The 11,966-nt window shown below is 40.0% G+C and overlaps 2 pseudogenes; one reads left to right on the top strand and one right to left on the bottom strand.

Annotated features, from left to right (window-relative positions):
* Nucleotides 1-4,554: 4,554 nt before the first annotated feature.
* On the bottom strand, nucleotides 4,555-4,665 carry LOC130016080 (uncharacterized; annotated as a pseudogene).
* A 6,592-nt stretch (nucleotides 4,666-11,257) lies between these two features.
* On the top strand, nucleotides 11,258-11,354 carry LOC130016110 (uncharacterized; annotated as a pseudogene).
* Nucleotides 11,355-11,966: the final 612 nt, after the last annotated feature.

Genomic DNA, 11,966 nt, shown 5'->3' with positions numbered 1-11,966 from the left:
TTTTTTGAAATTTGTTTTGTTTTGTTTTGTTTTATTATGAAACACCATGAGGTATAGTTTAGACTTACAAGTTGTTGCACTTGGGTTTCAGTTATACAGTGATCGGGTACCCATCCCACCACCAGTGGCCAATCTCCACTCCCACCAATCCAAGTATCCCTCCTACTCCCCATCCCCCATCCCACCCTGCCTCTTTGGTAGGGCACTACCTTTTGTTCTATCTCTCCTTTTGGGTGCTATGATCTACAAAAGGGACATTGGGTGGCAATCCTGTTCGGTCCATAGACTAATTTCAACAGGCATCTCCCATCCTGGGCAGATCTTCCCAGCACCCTTTATTGGGTGCTCCATTCTCTATCTGCACTGCCTTTACCCCTAGAGAGTAAAGCTGGCCTCTAAGTCATGGAGTGAACAACCTGGTATTTATGACAGTTGTACTTGTGTGTTAGTGTCTTATTTTGTTACTTTATATTACCCAGATGAATGCAATCTTTCTATGTCTGTCCCTCTGTTTCTGACTCATTTCCCATAGCATAATATTTTCCATGTAGTACCACACAAGAGCAATTTTCAAGTTCACTGGTAGACAAAGAGCACAAAATAAAATGATAAATTAAAATGTCCCCCAAATTACGAGTATTGAAATATCAGGTGCTATCTTTCCCTAGCAAAGATGCTAGAAAATAGGCCTTTTAAAGTTATTTTATTGAGAAATAAATCTGTATAATAGTTAGGCAATATATAGCTTAAAGCAGTTTAATGTTCATTAAGTCAATGTCACTGTCACTGTCCTCACGTTGTTCATCGATTTTCTTGAGCGGGCCCAGTTAGGTCTCCAGTGTGAGACTTTGTTGTAAGTTAGCTTTCGTGTGTGTATAAGAAAATTCAAGGATCAAACTCATAACCTCAGAAATGTGCGGCAAATATTTTACCACTGAAGCATATTTCCAAACACAGTTAATGATTTTGCTTTTGCTTCTATAGTGCTAAAAATAGAAACCAAAATTTCATACATGCAAGCCAAGTTCTTTTGTCCTGAGCTACATATCCAGTCATAAGTAAGTTAGTTTTTAAGTATTGATATTAAGGAAACAATTAGAAAAGTAGACAAATAGATATAAATGTCCACATCAATGTAATCTTAGCTTGAAAACATTACAATTATAATATCTCAATAAACAATTTATAGTAACAGAAATTGGATAATCTTCTCCATTGCCATTCTGGAGGATGTGATGGATCCATTTAGGACGTCAGAGGGCAGTCATCTTGGTCTTGTAGTTGGCGAAGGACAGGCGGGTGTTACGAATACTTTTCCCGGCTTCTGCTACATCTACCAGTACTTCTGCTCTTCTCTCTTTCAGGTCTTCCTTGATCGCATCTCTGCACTGCTTTGTGAGCTCGGATGTTAGCTTGCGGTTGCCTGAGGCATGCGCCAAACCATGCTGGCGAATTAGCTCAAGAGTTTTTGAAGAAAGGCGATTTTTTGTGCTTATCTCTCTCTTGGAATTCCTCGCCCATACATGGAGGTGCTGAACCAGTCGATCATATTCCTTGTCAATGTTGTCAACAATGGCATCTTCCCATGTTGCCGCAATAGTACCAAAGAGTTCACAGTTGGTGGTCATTCTGAGAGTTCTCTTTTTGAACTTTGTAGCCCTTTCTCCCTGCTCTGTGAAGTAGAATTTTGCACGAAGGAGACGGTGGTCCGATCCCGTTCGAAATTTTGGCACAACAGTGACATCTGTCAGGCAAAACCGTCAAGTGAATATGATGTGGTCTATTTCGTTGTGGAATCTTCCACCGGGAGACTCCCATGTCCATCGTTTAGATTCTGCCTTCTGGAACTGTGAGTTACCATGAATGGTCTTGGTCAACATGATGAACTCTGACAGTCTCTCACCCTGTTCGTTCCATTCTAGGCCATGGATCCTGATGTGAAGTTCTTCAGATGATCTTCTCGGTCCTATCTTGGCATTAAAATCACGCACAATGATCTTGTAGAAGGTGTGGTCTTCTTTATAGAACTTCTCTAGCTCCATGTAGAACTTCTCGATTTCTCTTTCATCATAATAAGATGTTGGTGCGTAGACAACGAAGATAGATGCTGGCCGACTTTGACCGTGAGTGTGGGAAGATAAGACTGCAGCTGAATCTTATGAAGTCAATGTTTATGAGAAGCAGCCTTGTTCCTGATGCCCCATTCGCTCTCAACGAAACGACCATCTCCGAAAGCATCAGCTATGTGCACCTAGTTCGAGAGGTCAACATGACAAATGACCTGGCACCCGAGCTGTGCAGGAGGAAGAGAGCAGCTTGGAATGCCTTCAAGAACGTCGAAGAAATAGCTAAGAGGATGAAGAACCTCCGGCTCTGGGCACATCTCTTTGATTCCACTGTTCTTCCTGCATTAACATATGCCTCAGAGACCTGGGCCCTACGCAAACAAGATGAGAATGGTATTCAGGTCTCCCAAGGAAGAATAGAAAGAGTTATGCTTGGAATATCACGTTTCACTCAATTGAGAGAAAGAATCCGGAGTTCTGACATCCATCGCCGATCAAGAATCAGGGACGCTGTCTCATTTACCGAGGTGTCGAAAATCAGATGGGCTGGTCACGTAATGAGATTTAAAGACGACCGCTGGACTAGAGCTGTTACCGACTGGATTCCTCGGGATGTCAAAAGACCGCGTGGCCGCCCAACTTCCAGATGGTCTGACTTCTTCATCAAGATCATTAACGATCGGTTTGAGGCCCTTCATGTTCCCGGAGCGAACAGATGCCATTGGGCTACACTAGCACGCGCCAGGGACAAATGGAGATGTTACTGGCACCCGCTCAAGCAAATCGAAGACTAACGGGAAGTTAAGTGATTAAGTGATTAAGAATACAACATTCCTTCAAGAGAGTTGAAGCTTGTTAGTTTTAAGTGATTTCTGGGATCAATTCCCTCCAGCCATACATTAAAGGTAGCAAAACACTTTTCACGTTTTTCTGTTCCCAGCCAGTCAACTACCCTTTCCTGAGAAAATCTATTAACTGGTTAGTCTCATGTCAGTCAGAAACTGCTTTCATTTCCCCCCATTTTCAACAAAGTTATTACTGGTACCAAGCAGAGTTGGTTAAATATATGTTCCTGTTAACATATATTTGCACTTGGGATCCATGTGAACACCTTCCACCTGGCTTTTAATGAAGGTGGTCATCCAGTTTGCTTTTCTGGTGGCATTCTGTTTCTCACTATTCCTCTCCACAGGTAATTGATGTGAAAATAACATATTTAGTAAACGGTATGATTAAAAGCTCCAGAAGGAATGCCAGCCCTTTCAGCTTTCTGGGTCTTATATGTAAACTGTACTTTGGAACCTATCTTATTTTCGTATGTTTGTCTTGAATTTCATTTTCAAAAATATTTTAACGTATTTGAAAAAAATCCACCAATTATCCCATGATGATCACCAGATTTCCACTTCGCTACCCTTCCCGGTTTCCTTTCCAACCATCCATCACCACATTAACTCTCCTAGGACCATCTCTTTCTACCACAACCTTCCAGGCTCAAGGTCAATTCGTACTAACTGCTTTGGGAGTGGTGACCTAGGATGCATGTCTTTGTATGGTACCTACCACAATGGAACCACAACGTCATTTATAAAGTTGGTTCTTGTGTGAACGGCAGTTAAAAGCGATGTTTAGAGAAAGCTACAGGCAACAGGGACCATGGAAGACCAAAGACCAGCCCCTCAAGCTAATATAATTTGAGCTCCCGCCACCAGAAATTTCCTGAAAGCTGGCTTGGCTAACTTGGGGAGTTTACAAATTCAAAGACTTACATAGGCAATGGACCGCATTGTTGAAACTCACTAGTAAAGTGTCACCATGATAGCAACTCTGAAAATTGTTGGGAATAATTGAAATTGTGCAGCTAGGGGTGCTGAAAAGAGGGCTCGAGGACATGGTGTCTTATCTTAGCATCTACCAGGAGCTGATCTTCAGGATTCATGCGTCAACTGTTCTCTTGGCTTTTTCCTTGTTAAGAGTCATCCTTGAATGACTCTGAGGGCATTGATCACTCATCTGGTAGGTTTATTCCACAGTGTATGTGTTCGCATTCCCCAACCATCATTTATGGATAGACCACCCAAAACTTTTAGTGATGTGTCTCAAATTTGCTTCCTTTCCAAAGGAGGCCATGAGGTGTAAACACAGCCTCTATGGAAGAATTTTTACGTTTCTTCTCATCATCTTAGACTCATCTGCCTTCCTCAGCCTATTCCAAATTTATTATTTTAACCGAAAACTGCAAACCGTGCCATTTCTCCCATTTTTTTCGAGGACACCAGTGATGGGCATACTTGACTGTGCTCTAGTCTTACTCTTGGCTCTGTGGTCAAGTTTCACATCTGGTGGGTCTCTGGGGACCATAAAAGATTGCAAGAATTGAACTGTGTCCTTCTTGCTTGCAGAGCAAATGCACTGTCAGCTTACTCTTCCTCTGACCCTACCCCACTCTTCATCAGGCCCATGCAATTTCTCCTCTTAAGGGCTTTATGCAGTCGAGTTTCCCACATTTGGGGAAATCGCAGGGGTCAGCACATCCCAAGTGCAATGGATGGGCCTCACCCTGGGAAAACCACCTACATGATCATGGTATCTCCCCTGCCCTGGACCATGTTTGTATTTCTTAGAGTCTTGTCTATTCCCCCTTTTTCCTCTATCTAACTTCCCATTCTTTCCCAGCTCCTCCTTCAACACCGAGCCACTCCCAAAATCAACCACAGTTGACAGCATCTCAAAATTCAGAACATTTATTAACAATCAATTAACTATGATGCATCTCTGGAGTGATAGCACAGCGGTAGGGCATTTGCCTTGCACACAGCCAACATGGCCGACCCGAGTTCGATGCATCTCTTTAATTTGAAAAAAAAAATTAGAATAAATGAATGGTGTATGGCATTTCAGTGTTTGCCTAGGGCAACCATCTGGTACCTAAAGTGGAACCTACCATTCCAGCTCTTACATTACGTAGCCATAGTAGAGAGAGATGTCCAACTCTTTTTCCCTCTCAATAAAGAACTGCACTTTCCCCCAAAGAGGTGTGTTTGGCATCGTTCTCACGCTCCTGCTGAGCCTTCCTTTTCATAGCCTCACGCTCTGGTCTCTGCTCTTTGGTGATGGGCTTTGACATGACTGGCTCGGGAACATTGGGCTTTCTCCATGGTTTAGGTTGGAAACGGAAGTCTTGGAGGAGAAAGTGACTCTGACGTTTGGGTGGAGACTGGCGCTTGTTCACACAGACAGGAGGAGCCTCCCGCTGTAGAGAAGTGCCAGCTGCTGTCTTGTAGGGATCAGGTCTAGAAGCTGCAGGCTGATGAATAGGCAGGCTACTAGGGTTCTGCAAACCTGGTCGAGATAGGTTGGTTGAAATGGACTTAGCAGGATTGGAAGGACCAGTCAAAAATGCAGTGGTTGACGGGGAAAAATTGGCAGCATTTGGCTGAGCTGCATTGGTAGAGCCAGGCTTGGCAGGGTTAGCTGCAGCAGGAAGATGTGTGGCTTCAGATTTTCGTCTCCGAGGAACAGGTTCAGCTTGTGGATTCTCCATGGTAAGAAACGGCAAAGGTACCAATTTGACCTTCCCAGGAGGTGGCAGCTCAGACTGGGATGGAGATGAGCGTTTATCAGCACTGCTACTTGGTTTCTGTGCTTTGACCTGAGTTTTCTCAAGGCCTTTTCCATCCCGTGTAGCACCTAGCCATGGCTTGACAGCTGAGGATGGCTTGACATCTTTGGGGTTCTTTGCGCTACTCAGCACCTGGGAGGAAAAGATTCCAAGTTTTGGATCACTCTTCCCCAGAGCATGAAACATTTGGACAGAATCCAGCATGTGTATGTCTAGGTAGCGGCGGGGTTATTTAACTGCCTCTTGGCAAAACTCAGGTTGAGTTTCCTTGCATTTCATCTTGCCAATGGTGGACTTTTCTTCTGCCTTGACCTTGTTCCCTAGCTGCTTACACTCATTAACTTTCTTAGAGTTTTCTCTGGTGTTTTTTATCTTCTCCTGCCCATGGCTCTTTGTCTTGCTGATCCTGCTGGAGGCAGATTTGTGAGATTTGCTGTTAGTTTTGGCTGTGGTCACAGGACACCTCTCACTGACTGCAGCATTACAAACAATCCCTGCTCCCCTCAGCAAGCATTCTCAGACTTTTGGCTGGATTTTGGCCTTGGGTTATCCCTCAAGAGGTTCAGAAGCCTCCTTTTTGTTCTTCCCTTTTGCATGGGAGGTCCGCTTAGTGCCACTTGAATTTTCTTGCACCTGCTTCAGAGTGATGGTGTCAGTGGTGTTCATTACCTGCAGATCTTTGCATGATCTAGGTCTACTGGGATCTGGTAGGTCTCCAGAGGTTTTGAAAGCCCACTTTTCATCTGATCAAAATTCTTACCTTTTTGATCCTGAGTTGGAGTTGGTGTCAGCGCCAGGTTACTTTGGGCTGGAGATATTATGGGAACTTCCCCAAGATCAGGTGAGTACCTGTTACTTATGGTTCACATACAACTTAATCTTGTTGATGCATTGACGGTTACCCTGATTTTTGATCCATTTCAAAAATCATTACTTGAGTTTTTCCCAAGAAATATTTTTGGAAGGAAAACTTTATTTAAATTCTGTGTCTTAAGTTGTTTATCAACAATGTAGATACTCATAACTCTAAGAATAATAATGCATACAGGAATATAATTTTTGTATTCAATGTGATTTACATAGGAGGAAGTGTAAAGAAAACATCATGAAAAATATGTATCACAGAACTGAAAAAGAATTATGTAGATATTAATGAAATCTGGGCTCTGTAGCAAGCAGCATAGTACAGTATGTTATGGAGAACAGACCCAAGAGTAAGCCTTGAATAACAGTGGGTGGCATCCCAAACAAAACCAAATAAAACAGTACAATAAGGTTATTACTAAATTGTTCCACATATACAATATGAAGACTCTATTTTATTTTAGTAAAAACTGCTAGCCAAAAAATGGAATAGAAGGTGATTTTTGAGTGACACTTTACCAGTCCATTAAAGAGAAAGGATTTATCAGTAACTACATAACAAAAAGAAAATAGGAATAAACGTGATTGTATTTCATAGAGATGAAATGTTTTAAATGAGTAAAACACAGAAAGAAACTTCGAAATTACAAAAAATTATACTCATCAGTACCTTTGAATATTAACCAGCAAACAACATGTGTTAAACATAACAGAGGATTTCACTTGATCACACAAGAAACAGAAAAGACCATTTAAAAAGTGATCACAAAATAATGCAAATTTACTTTCAACACCTATATTAGAATTATCTTTATCAAACAGGAAAACTTTCTTCTCAATGTTTAATAAATGAGCACCAAAATCCCATAAAATATCTTTATGTAGGAAAACTCAGAATTCACAAATATGACAAAAATGTGTAATTAGTCATGTGAGACTTGATTTTTCTATTTCCTTTTAGGATCTAAAAACAAAACTTGAATATTATCAAAGTACTCTCATGTTAGGAAGAAAAAATCACATGAAATAATATTTGTAAAGATGACAAGCAGCTTTAACCTGGAACCTACTGACCACACAAATGAATCAAACCTCCTGATTCAAGTTAGAATATACCATTTTTTTAATTTTAACAGGCAGCGCATACATGAACTTAAAAACCAGAATGTAATAAAAACATTGAAGATTCTGTGTCTTCCACCGCCCTAGATAAGCACTATTAGCTATTTATGGGGAGCATCATTTCTGAAGCGTGTTTATACTCCAAATTGTCAAGTACCAAGTACTGTGTTCTAAGAAATAATAAGGAAAAAAGCCAGGAAGGATGGCTTTCTGATAAAGAGCTTTTCCTACTGGTACCCTATTGAAGGCATAGTATATTTCTAGTCCTGACATTTATTGAAGTAAAATTCTTTGACTTGCTCTCAGTGAATTATTCTCAGCATATTTCATATATATATTCTTTCTTTTTTGATGTTAAGTCTTTGGTTCTCTTCAATTTTATGTCCAAACGTTTTCCTCTTCCTTGATAATCGAAGTCCCTATTCTTTCTTTCTTTCCTTCCTTCTTTCTTTCTTTCTTTCTTTCTGTCTTTCTTTCTTTCTTTCTTTCTATCCTTCTTTCTTTCTTTCCTATTTTTTTCTCCCTCATATTGTCTTGGTGTCGATTGGTCAATGTTTGATGAAAGTGATTCCAAACTTGCTTACCTTAGAGGTCTTGCCTCCCTAATGCTCAGCACTCCGCACCTTCCCCATGCCCCATATTTTCTTATTACCTGGTTTAAATAGAAATCTCAAAGATCAATGATTATTACTTTGTAATATCACTATATTCACAATACTGAAGTATAAATACAAGTGGAGAGACCACTACAGAGAACACATGCTAGTATATATTAACAGTTTTTCACAGCATCTATATTTTCTATTTCTGTAAAAATACTGTCTCTGATTTACTTGTTTTCAGTGAATATCATGTAAAATTCAATATTAAAAGGAAAAAGAAACACAGAGAATCAAACCTCATATATATATATACATATATATAAATATATATGTTCGTGTGTGTGTGTATGTTTGTTTGTGTATTTGAGCTCCTAAGTATGTGTAAAATATAATGTAATCAATGAGGAAAAACACTTTGTATGTGAGAGAAAGTAAGCCAGTGTCTAAAATCACACAGCAAATGTCAAAGTCAAGCTAAAATGAGGCTTATAAAATTCTACTTGAATATTTTCTTTCATTACTACGTGCTGTTTTTACTTGACTGCTAAGTTTAGGGATGATAAATCTAATGAAAAACTTTGAAAAGTATTATTCCTTACCTGACATGGTCAGAGAAGAGGAAATACCGATGAAAGGTAGACGAGAAGAGGAGACAGTAGGAGATTACGTCTGAACACTGAAGCAGCTTAAGACCACAAGTGTTCAGTACAGACGACTGCTCACTGGTGATTGGTCATTGGTCACTCGTCACTTGCCATGAAGATTCAAATTTGTTTACAAACAACTACATGGGACCCCCAAGATTCTACCAGTTGGTGGTTCGTTTGGTGGGAGAATGATGTCATAAAGTAGGCAGGTGAAAGGTAGAGGCTAGCCAATCAGGAGGTCAGAATCCCAGAAGAAGATCGGATTGGATAGAGAGTGGGGTAGAATGAAGCAGGCTAGGGAGATGGAATTCTACAAGACGGTTATAACAGTTTCACCTTCGTCAGACTCTTGTGTTAGAAAAATACTCCCATGATGCTCAAGAGCTTAGCTATTTCATTAACAAATCAAGAAAATTACTAAATAATTGTTTATATTGCACTGTTAAAGAAACAACATTTGTTATTACTAGTATATTTTAGATAACGTATACAGCACATCGGGTTGGGCATTTGCCTTGTGGGAGACCAACCCTGATTCCGATTCCTCTGCCCGGCAAGCTACCCAGAATATCTCGTCCACATAGCAAGAGCCTGGCAAGCTACCCATGCCGTATTCGATAGGCCATAGCTAGTGACAACAAGTCTCACAATTTGTTGTAAGATGTTACTGGTTCCCGCTCGAGCAAATGGATGAACCACGGGAGGACAGTGCTACAGTGCTATGATTGAAAAAATTGGTGGTTTCTTTCAATATGACAACACTTACTAGGTTAAGTTGTAGATGAATCGAGATGTGTGAAAATGTAAATAAAATGAGAAGAAATAGTAAATGCACAGGTATCTTATTTGTACAAAACAAACAGTTGTTCTCAGTTTAAAACTGTAGAAGATAAATAAAAACATATACTCATTTGTGTCAAAATTTTTCAACCTGAAAGAAAAGGACCAAAACCAATTTAAGTAATCAAAAAACAAGCAAAACTAACAAATACTGGCAATTAATATAGGCCAAGGATGAATGTTCTTAATAAATTAGTGCTGTGAAAAAAATCAGTATTTAGCTATTAAACTTCAATATTAAAAATAAGCATAAACCATGATCATATATAAAATGTATTGAAAGAAGTGTAAATGACTGGTAAACACAAGGGCAAGACACTCACAAATGCCTACCAGGTTCTCTCAGAGTGAGAACTGGACAATAATTGTTGTCTTATCAACAAAATCCAGTCTCTGTATCTTGGCCATTGATGGGATTACATGGCTCCAGGGGCAGTTCATGGTTGTAACACTTAGCTACTAGGAGATGGGGGATCTGGTTGGAGGGGGCCCAGTCTTGATCTGAGCAGCCTTGGAGATCTCATCCCCCGGTTGCGCACACCTGGGTTCCTCTGTCATATTCGTTCATGCATGAGGCTCCTTCAAGCTTGGGGAGAGTGGTATAAAGCGTACCTATGGCTGGTTGCAGAGGTCTTCAGGTGCCGGGGCTCTGCTCGGCGCGGTGAGGGAAACTCAACACACCGCCTCCAAGGGACCCTGGTGAAGAAAGCCAGGTGTGGGGTCAGGAGACTGTCATTTTAGACATATTTGGAATTAATTTTAGATCAAAAAGTACACATCATTCTAACTACGTATGTGCTTAGTAATAAATTACTACACACTTGTTCAATCACCTAAGAAACCCCACTCTGCTCAGATAACTAGATTTTTAATTATAGGTCTGTTTTGCCTGTGTGTCATGACTGAGAATCACTATCATTAGATATGAAACTCACTATACATAAAGATGCACACAGGCTGCTTTGAGTCATCTGTGTTGTTAATGTGTGTTGGCCATTAAACTTCACTGAGACCCTTTATTCTGTCCTTTACAGGAGCCTCATAAGTGTCAACTTCCATTCAAGTTGAACTTATAATAATGTGGAATGAAATCATCAATATGATCCTCACCTCTTCCTTCAGGAGAAAAATCCTACTTATATTCAAGGTGGTCAAAGTGCAGACAACACCATCCACCTTTTCCTGGAGATGTACACGGGACTGAGGTGAGAACAGCAAAAGGCTCTAGTTTAATGGTCTTAATGAAGGTTTCAGGGAAGTGCATTAAACAGGACTCATATAACATCTTCCAAAAGAATTATTTTGTAAAACTGATGCCTTGATTATGGTAAAAGATAATATGGTAAAAACCATATTTTTCTTTCTGGGACATTAAAGTTCTAAATCTATCAAGCTGCTTTGAAATACTTTCTTTGATTAGGTACCACTGTCTGCCATAGGGTAAGTAAGGACAACACTCAAATTAATCAGAACAGAAAAAATAACTCCTACTAGGTTTGGTTACACATATACTAAAATTGAAATGATACAATGATGAGCATGGTCCTTGCACAGAGATGACATGCAAACTTGTAAAGAGTTCCATATTTTTGTTGCAAGAAGAACTAACATGGCTACTTTAAGCTAAGGCAATTCCCACAAGTACAAAAATTCTACATAAAGATAGCACAAATCCCCATAACAACAATCTCTCTCAATGTCTATGGACTAAATGTGCCAATTCAGAGGCACAGAATAGGAAGATGAATTAGAACACTGAACCCAACATTCTGATACCTGCAAGAAACATATCTGAGCAATCAAAGCAACCATGGGCTAAAAGTAAAAGGCTGGAAAACAAGTATTCAAGAAAAGAACACCTCCACAAAGCTGGAGTAGCCATACTAGTATCAGACCACATGGACTTCAGGCTAAAGGTTATAAGAGACAGTGAATGTCATTTCTGCATGATCATGGGATCTTTACATCAGAAAGAACTCACCCTCCTCAATGTAGATGCTCAATGACAGACCAGCAAAATACTTAAAAACAACTTCTAATAGACTTATAGAAAAACATTGATAGCAAAACAGTACTAGGTGGAGATTTCAACACTACTTTGTCACTTCTCAATAGATCAAACAGAATAAATCTCAGCAAGGAAATATTTTACTTAAGTGAAGGAATGAACAACCGTTGGCTTAGAGAAGAAATCAAAGAGGAA

The sequence above is a fragment of the Sorex fumeus genome, unplaced genomic scaffold (genome assembly GCF_029834395.1).
Source record: "Sorex fumeus unplaced genomic scaffold, SorFum_2.1 ptg000146l, whole genome shotgun sequence".
NCBI classification, from domain to species: Eukaryota; Metazoa; Chordata; class Mammalia; order Eulipotyphla; family Soricidae; genus Sorex; species Sorex fumeus.
This window is presented reverse-complemented; position numbering and strand designations above follow the sequence as displayed.